This window comes from Rattus norvegicus, chromosome Y (assembly GCF_021556685.1).
Source record: "Rattus norvegicus strain SHRSP/BbbUtx chromosome Y, alternate assembly SHRSP_T2T, whole genome shotgun sequence".
Taxonomy (NCBI): Eukaryota; Metazoa; Chordata; class Mammalia; order Rodentia; family Muridae; genus Rattus; species Rattus norvegicus.
In genome coordinates, this window is record NC_141555.1 from 72,516,761 (window position 1) to 72,526,745 (window position 9,985).

Below are 9,985 nucleotides of genomic sequence, written 5' to 3' on the forward strand. Positions count from 1 at the left end.
TTTTGCTGACCCCCAATTAGATTGTACAAATGCTTCTGCCGTTTACAGACATACCTACAATCACCTTTGCTTGGAGAAAGGAGTTAAGTATCATGCCTTCTTTGAATGAAGAGGAATATCTAAGGCTACACTCCTCAGAGAAAGAAGAAATAATGAACTGTAGGAAGAAATATGCATCTAGGCAACAATAAATGTTCCAACCTACCCTGTGCTGTAAAATAATGTATGGAAATTACCGCTCCTTTATTATTAGTATCATTAACCATTGTATTTGTTTTCATTGGAAATATTAACCCTTTTCCAGTCCCCGTTAATAAACCCCACCACCACATACTCCTCCTCTTTGTCTCTAAGAGGGTGCCTCCCCAACTCTCCCACTCATTCTTTCCTCACCCCTCTAGAATCACTCTTCTCTGGGACATCAAGCATCCAAAGGACCAAGTTCTTCCCCTTCCACTGATGTGAGATGAGGCAGTCTTTAGCTACATATGTATCGTACCAGACCATGTATAATCTATGGTTGGTGGTTAGGGCCATGGGAGCCCTGTGGGGTCTGGATATTGTTGTTAATTACAGTCCCCTTCAGCTCCCTCAGCCCTTAACCTACATCGTCCATTGGGATTTCTATGCTCAGTTCAATGTTTGGCTGTGAATATCTGCATCTGTGTCAGTCAGGTGCTCTCAGAGCCTCTCAGAGGACAGACATACCAGACTCCTGTTTGCAAGCACATCTCAGCATCAGCAACAGTGTCCGGTTTGGTGTCTGCAGATCTCTGGTTGGCCTTTCCTTCAGCCTCTGCTCCATATTTACCCCTGCATTGCAATAGACACAGAGAACTCTGATTTAATGAGAAATGGGTGAGTGGTCCCATCCTTACACTGTGGTCATGTCTATCCACTGCAGGTGGTGTCTTCAGGTTCAATTTCACTGTTGTTATTGATGTTGGCTAATGTCATCAGTTTTGGGTCCAGGGAACCTGTCGCATCCCTAGTATCTGGGACATTCTAGAGGTTACACCATCCTCCAATGTTCCTTCTTTCTATAATCATTCTCCTGATTCTCTGTGCTTCTCTACTGTCTCTTCCCACATCTGATCCTGCTATACTGTTTTTCCATTTCCCTCCCCTGTCCCACACAGGGTCCTTCCTCCATCTGCATCCCATGATAATTTTCTTCCCCCTTCTAATTGGGATTGAAGCAGTCCCTCTTTGTCCTTTCTTGTTGAGCTTCAGAGGTTATATGAGTTTATTGTGGATATTCAGAGCTCTGGGGCTTATTTCCACTTACCAGTGAGTGCATGCAATGTATGTGTGTTTTTTCGTGTTTGTGTTACTTCAATCAGGATGATATTTTCTAGTTTCATCCATTTGCCTATGAATTTCATGAAGTCATTCTATTCAATAGCTGAGTACCACACCATTGTGTAAATGGACCACATTATATGAATCTGTGTCTCTTTTGAGGGACATCTGGGTTCTTTCCAGCTTCTGTCTGTTATAAATAAGGCTGCTATGAACATAGAGGAGCACGTGTCCTTGTTGTAGGTTGCAGCAAGTTTTGGGTATGTGCCATCGAATGGTACAGCTGGGTCCTCAGGTAGTAAATACTATGTTCAATTCTCTGAGGACCCTCCAGCCTGGTTTGCAGAGTGGTTTTAAGAGCTAGCAATTTCAACAGTGACAGAGTGTGCCTTTCTCTCCACACCCTTGCCAGAGTCTGTTGTCACCTGACTTTTTATCTTAGCCATTCTGACTGGTATGAGGTAGGATCTCAGGATTGTTTTGATTTGAATTTCCCCAACGACTAAGGATGTTGAACATTTCTTTAGGTGCTTCTCACCCATTAAGTATGCATCATCTGAGAATTTTTTGTTTAGAACTATAGCCCACTATTAATTAGGGTTATTTGATTCTCTGGAGGAGAGCTTATTGAGTTTTTTGTATATATTGGATATTAGTGCTCCATCAGATATAGGATTGGTAAAGATCTTTTCCCAATGTGTTAGTTGCTGTATGGAAGGAATGACAGTGTCCTTTGCCTTACAGAGACTTTGAAATTTTATGAAATTCCATTTTTCAATTTTTGATCTTAGAACAAAAGCCTTTGGTATTCTATTCACGAAATTTTCCCCAGTACCAATGTGTTCAAGTCTTTTCCCTGCTTTTTCATCAGTTAGTTTCAGTGTATCTGGTTTTATGTGGAGGTCTTTAATCCACTTTTACTTGAGCTTTGGACAAGGAGATAAGAGTGTATTGATTTACATTCTTCTACATTCTGCACTTCAGGTGAAACAGCACAATTTTTAAAAAATGCTATCTTTTTTTTCCACTGGATTGTTTTAGATACTTTGTCAATTTTCAAGTGGCCATAGCTGTGATGGTTGATTTCTGCATCTTCAATTCTATTCCGCTGATCTACCTGCCTGTCTCAAAACCAATACAATACAGTTTTTCATCACCATTGCTCTGTAATACAACTTGAGCTCAGGGATGGTGAGTTCCCCAAAATGCTTTTATTTTTCAGAATAGTTTTCTCTATCCTGGGATTTATTTTATTCCAAATAAATTTGCAAACTGCCATTTCTATGTTTTTGAAGAATATTTATGGGGATTGCATTGAATATATAGGTTGCATTTGGAAAAATGGCCATTTATACAATATTGATCCTGCCAATACACGAACATGGGAGATCTTTCTAATTTCTGAGAACTTCAATTTATTTCCACAGAGACATGTGTCCTTGTCATATATATCTTTCATTGCTTGGATAAAGTCACACTGAGGTATTTTATATGCTTTTTGACTATGATCAAGTTTGTAATTTATGTAATTTCTTTCTCTGCCTTTTCTCTTTTGATAGAGGAAGGCTACTGATTTGTTTGAATCAATTTTATACTCTGCCACTCTGCTAAAGTTGTTTATCAGGCTTAGAAGTTCACTGGTGGAATTTGTGGGGTCAGATCATCTGCATATAGTGACATTTTGAATACTCCCTTAGCAATATGTATCCCTTTACCTCCATTTGTTTTCTAACTACTCTGGCGAGGACTTCGAACACTATATTGAAAAGGTAGGGAGGGAGGGGGTATACTTGTCTAGTTCCTGATTTTAGTGGGATTGCGTTAAGTTTCTCTCCATTTAGTCTGATGTTGGCTAATGGTTTGCTGTATATTGCGTTTACTCTTCTTCAGTATGGTCTTTGTATTTCTGATATTTCCAGGACTTTTAAAATGAAGGGGTAGTTTCTGTAAAATGCTTTCTCAGCATCTAATGAGATGAGTGCTTGTTTTGTTTTCATTGAAATTGTTTTTAGAGTGAGATTAGTTTGATTAGTGATCAGGTTCTCCTTACTGAACCATCCCTGTATCGCCAGGATGAAGCCTACTTGACCATGATGGATCATCGTTTTGATGTGTTCTTGGATTTGGCTTGCAAGAAATTTACTGAGAATATTTGCAGGGAAATTCATGAATAAATTGGTGTGAAATTCTCTTTCTTTGTTGGGTCTTTGTTTGCTTTAGTTATCAGAGAAGTAACTGTGTAGTGTTCTTTCTATTTCTAGTTTGTGGAATAGTTTGGAGAATATTGGTATTAGGTATTCTATGAACGTCTGAGAGAATTCTGTACTAAACCTTTCTGGTCCTGGGATCTTTGGTTGGGAGACATTTAATGACTGCTTCTACTACTTTACGAGTTATGGCAGTATTTAGATGGTTTATCTGATCGTGATTAAAATTTGGTACCTTGTATCTGTCTAGAAAATTATCCATTTAACCCTAACTTTTCCGTTTTGTTAAGTATAGGCTTTTATAGTAGGATCTGATAATTTATTGAGTTTCCTCATTTTCTATGGTTATATCTCTATTTCACTTCTGATTTTGTTATCTTTATTTTGAATATAAAGGATTTACCTATTTCTGGATTTTTAAAAGAGCCAGCTAGTGCTTTTGTTGATTCTTTATATAATTCCTTTTGTTCCTACTTGGTTGATTTCAGTCCGGAGTTTGAATATTTCCTGCTGTCTAGTCCTCTTGGTGTATTTGGATTTTTATTGGTTCTGAGATTTCAGGTGTTCTGTCAAACTACTAGTGTATCATAGCTCCTGTTTCTTTGTGGAGGCTCTCAGAGCTATGAGTCTTCCTCTTAGCATTGCTTTTTTGTGTTCCCAAGTTATGCCTTCATTTTCAATAAATTCAAAATGTCTTTAATTTTTATCTTTATTTCTTCATTGAACAAGTTCTCATTGAGTAAATCATTTCTCAGCTACTATATATGTATATATATATGTATATATATATACACATATATACATATATATATATATATATGTATATATACATATATATTATATGGGTCTTTGGTTTTTCTTGTTGTTAATGAAGACCATTCTTAGTCAGTAGTGATCTCATAGGATGCATGGGATTAAATCAATCTTCTTGTATCTGTTGAGGCCTGTTTTGTGATGGATCATATTATCAGTTTTGGAGAAGGTACCATGTGGGACTGAGAAGAAAGTGTCAGGAGCCATAACAGGACAAGCTAATAACTAGAAGGTGATCATCCTGAGATGAACAGCTTCGGATTATTTTATAATCCACAACTGGTTCGCCCTTATTAAGAAAGGCTCTAAGGGATTCATTTTGAGAACGTTTCCTGCTATTGAAATGCTATTCCTGTTGTTATTATTAGACATATATAACAATCATTGAGTAAGAGCACACCCCTTTGGAGCAGATCTCTGCAGGCCTACGAAGTTGTACTGTCCCGTAGTGATGCTATACAGACAAATAGATGAATTCTTTAGTCTTAATAATGATCCTACAATAATTCCTAAAATTATATCAATGGTTATTAAGCTCTTTTATAGTGGGACTGCTATAAGTCTCTTTCTAATAGTCAGAATTGCAGTGACAACTCTGCCAGTCGCCCAGGTGTCACCAGTTTATTGTTCTGAGATAGTAAACAGACTTTCTCCTACTCAGAACACTTTTCAAGAGGTTGCAAAAACAGTTATCAAGAGTCATAAAAAGAGAACAAACGATTCGTTACAGATGCCAGGTCAGAGGAAAAGATATTGACTGGGTTTATCTGTAATAACTTCTCGTTCAACTATGGTTTTAGCTTCAGTGAACCTGTAGAGCTGACCCTGGTGATGAATGTTTAGCCAGATAATTATTCCTGTTGGATATTCATGTAAACATTCTCGGTTGTAAATTATATTTCTATTTATGCTTTGATCTTTCATATGAACTTCTGATGAACATAGTAACACGGGATCATGTATTCTGAAATATATTTAAGTGCTGAGGAGAAAGAGAGGACACACAGATGGACTGAGAGAGAAGGACTGAACTGGAAGGACAGAGACAGATGTACTGAGCTGGAGAGGGGCTGAGCTGAAAGTCCGGTTTGAGCTAAGGAGAACTGAGCTTAGTAGAACTCAGCCAAAAAGATCTGGGCTGAGAAGAAATGTATAGAGGAATAACTTAGAGACTATAGGTAACATGAGAAAGCAATCTGCAGAGGAGAAGAGGAAAAGAGAAGAAGCTGGAAAGAACCGAAGGTGCAGGCAGGTTTCTCCTTACCATAGGACAGAACAGGTCATTTTTTCATTTTCATTTTTTATTAACTTGAGTATTTCTTATTTACATTTCGAGTGTTTATCCCTTTCCCAGTTTATGGGCCAACATCCCCCTAACCCCTCCCACTTCTTTATGGGTGTTCCCCTCCCCATTCTTCCCACATTGCCGCCCTCCTCCCAAAAATCATGTTCACTGTGGGTTCAGTCTTAGCAGGACCCAGGGCATTTGATTACATAATGCAATATTCTGTCATTTGTTTTTCATTTAACAATGTGTCTTGAATACATGTGCATGGCGAATTTCTTCATGGAATATCATGCATTTAATAAATGGTAGTATACTCATTTGTTTAAATAATAACCTAATGGTAGCATTCAGATTATTTTCATTTTCATTAGCTACAGTTCGCTACAGAAAATCTGCATGGACACTGACTCAGGCACAGTACTCAATGGTGATTATTTACATTATATTTTGTATAAAATACAAAACACATTATTGGAATGATATCAAGGCTCTTAAGTAATGTAATACTTGTATAAATACTTCCAAATTTCTGTCTCAGAAGACACTAATAAATATATATTGCCATCAATTTTATATGAGAACCCATATTATACCATTCAAAATTAAATGGTACATATATTTTTAAAAGGTATCAGTCTCTGACTTCTGTCAGTTCTTTAATTAGGGGAAGGATTGAAGAAGTTGAAGGGGACGGCACCCTCTATAGGTAGACCAGCAGTCGCAACTAATCCGGACCGCTGAGATCTCCCAGACACTGAGACAGCAACCAGGCAGCATACACAATCTGGTGTGATGCCCTGACACATGTATAGCAGAGGACGCCCTGTTCTGGCCTAATCCTTGAGAGACATGAGGTTCCAGGGATTATGGTGCCTGGCAGGGTCTGGGGAGCATCCTCCTCGAATCAGGGGAGGAAGAGGTGGAATGGGATGAGGAACTGTGGGAGGGGACCAGGAGAGTGTACAATGAAATGAATGTAAATGAATAAAATATTTTATAAAATAGTTTCACTCATAAATCAAATGCTAGATTCTTTTTAACATCTACATTGCAATTCAATCGTGATGTTTAGCGTTTTATGCTTACTGAACTGTGTAAGCATTAATCATTAATTTACTCTTCATACTATTTGCGAATTGTCTCCTTTCTTATTACATTGCATCAATTGTGTTTGCATATGTAGAAGGCTTACTATTCATAATCTGTGCAGAAAATACATTCATGATTCTTTTTATTTTAATGATCTGTTATGTGTTAATGTCTATTTATAGATTTTTGCACATGAACACAGGCACTTGCGAAGACCAGGAAATGTCAGATCCCCTGGAGCTGCTTTACAGCTGGTTGCAAGTGGCTTCATGGGTGTTGGAAACTGAACGTGTTTGCTCTTAAGAGTAGTTAACTATTAAGCTAATTCTATAATACTTCTTCCATAATAAAATCAACCTATTTATCATTTTCTCATGTATTTCAGGGTATCTTTGAATTTGAGACAACTTGGTTCTGAGACTACATTCAGGCTTTATTTTCTCCAGTTTTCTTTTCCTTTATCACCGTAATATGTGTTGGATTAAATATGTTAATATTATGCAGTAAATCCTCCAAATGTTTACTTATAGAACCTTGGGTTAGTGTCTGTTTCTTCCTCTGCAATGACTATATTAATTTTACAGTTTGCAGTTCTCTCATTCTTTACAAAATCCATCTCGTGTGTTTTTGCTTTCATATAGAATGAAGTAAAAGCCTTTTAGTTTTTCTTTTCATAGTTAATGTACTAAGAAAATGTGTTGATCTTCCTATTTTAAGGCCAATACAATACATTATTTCTTTAAAATGTTCCTAGAGTTTTGTTTTTACTTTTTCTTATTATTATTGTTCTCATTAGTAGCATTGTTAATATTCTGTGTAAGCTTTTATGTGTTCTGGTCATGTAGTGAATATAGATGTCTTCCAAACATATATGTGTAGGTATCAAATTTAGGTTCTTGGTTTTTCATGGCATGAAATTTTATCTGCTAAACCAACTCACTGGAACACACTATGTTATTTTAAGGTGACATTTAGCTCCAGGCTGCTTTTATATATAAAATGTTTTCATCATTTGGCTTTTAATAAATATTTTTTGATTATTATATTTTCCATGTCCACTTGGTAACTCTATATGCTTATTTTAATATTTAATTAATAATTTAGTCATAATTATTATGCATTTGACACCTAGCTAATATAAAATTATCCTAGTACAACTGAATACATGCAATTAGTTACCTAAAGCATGAAGTTTGGTACAAAATTTTGTTCAATAATACTATGCATTTGCATAAAACAGAGAATATTTCATCGTCACAATCCTGATGCCTATTTTACACAGTATGACAGCTACCAAATATCTGTGACTTTTAATCACTTAAAAGGAGTTAGTATTATATTGTTAAATGATATTTCCCCACCATCAAGTAAATAGATTTTATTTTGCTTCAATTAATTAAACATGCTATAGCAAGATAATTTTAATTTCCTCCTTTTGGTTAAGACTAAATTTAACTTTTAAATCCTCCTGCCTATCACAAAGTCAATATTGTTATACAGGAAGATGTGCCAGGCACAGGTCGAATTTCTAGTATAACATGTAATTACAATCATCAGTCTTGTCAGGTTCAAGTGTTGTTCACATCATGCCTGTAAAACACAATGATCAACGTGGCAGGATCACCAGAAGGGCAGTGCAGTGGCACAAATAACTTGGTGATAGTCAACAGCTTTCTAAATTTGCTTAAGTCCTGTTCAATGAACATTGATGGTCCTGGTAATTTAGCCACATATATAAAGCTATTGAAGCTGTGGTTTTGGAGGAGAATGTACAGCCCCTTACTTACTTAAGCCAGTATCATTCCTAACAACAATCAAAGCCATGTGTTCTTATATACAGAATTAATTATAGTCTCTGCAACAAAGATCACAGTAAAAATCCCAGCCATAAAAAATGCAGGATAGAAACTTCAAGTCCAGTCTCAATGGCTCTATCTACAAAATGTCACTTGATTAAAAGCTGAGGAACATTACAGAAAAGGGGAAAGAAGATTGTAAGAGACTAAAGTTTAATATGAGGTGGTGTCTCAAAGTAACACCAGAAATTACACTTATAACGTCTCACTAACACGACTGCCTAAACAACAGCTGAGGAAGACAGGGAATGGAGAGAATGAAAGTTTAGTTTTTTTTTCTGTTTCAATTCACTCTTCTTCTTCTTCTTCTTCTTCTTCTTCTTCTTCTTCTTCTTCTTCTTCTTCTTCTTCTTCTTCTTCTTCTTCTTTCTTTCTTTCTTTCTCCTCTTCTTCTTCCTCTTTCTCTTCTTATTCCTCTTTTTCTTCCTCCTCTTCCTCCCCAACCTCCTCCTCCTTCTTCCTCTTCCTCCCTCTCTCTCTCTCTCTCTCTCTCTCTCTCTCTCTCTCTCTCTCTCTCTGAATCTCTCTGTCTCATTGTTGGGTATTTCCTCTTTACATTTCGAATATTATTCCCTTTTCCAGGTTTCCAGTCCAGAAGCCCCTTAACCCAACCCCCTAACCTTCTATAAGGTAGTTCAAACCCCCACATGGCCTCGCCACACCTCCCCACAGTCCCCTACACTGCGTTACAAACCATGTCAGAAAAAAATGTTTCTCATTCTATTGTTTCTCAGCAAGACCATCCTTTGCTCCATGCAGTAGGAACCATGAGTCAGTCCATGTACAGTCTTTCTTTTGTAGTTTGGTCCCTGGACGCTCTGGTTGGTTGACATTGTTATTATTATGGGGTTGAAAATCCCTTCAGCTCTTTCAGTCCTTTCTCTAATTCCTCCAACTGGGGACTCATTCTTGGTTCAGTGGTTTGCTGATGGCATTTGCCTCTGTATTCGACATATTCTGGCTGTGTCTCTCAGGAGGGATCAATATCCAGTCATTGACAGCCTGCACCTCTTAGCTTCCTCCATCTTATCTAGTTTTGGTGTCTGTATATGTATGAGTTACATTGGGACATGCTCTGGACGGCAGGTCCTTCAGTCTCTGCTATAAAGTTTGTCTCCTTATTCCCTCCCATGGATATGTTTGTTCCCCTCTTAAAGAAGGAGTGAAGCATCTGCATTTTGGTCATCCTTCCTGAGTTTCATGAGGTCTGTGTATTGCATGATGGGTAATTCAAGCTTTTTGATAATATCTGCTTATCAATGAATGCATACCGAGTGTGTTTTTCTGTGATTGAGTGACCTCACTCAGGATGATATTTTCTAGTTCATTCCATTTGCCTTTGCATTTCATGAAGTCATTGTTTTAATAGCTGAGTAATATTCTATAGTGTAGATGTACCACATTTATGTATCTATTCCTCTGTTGAAGGG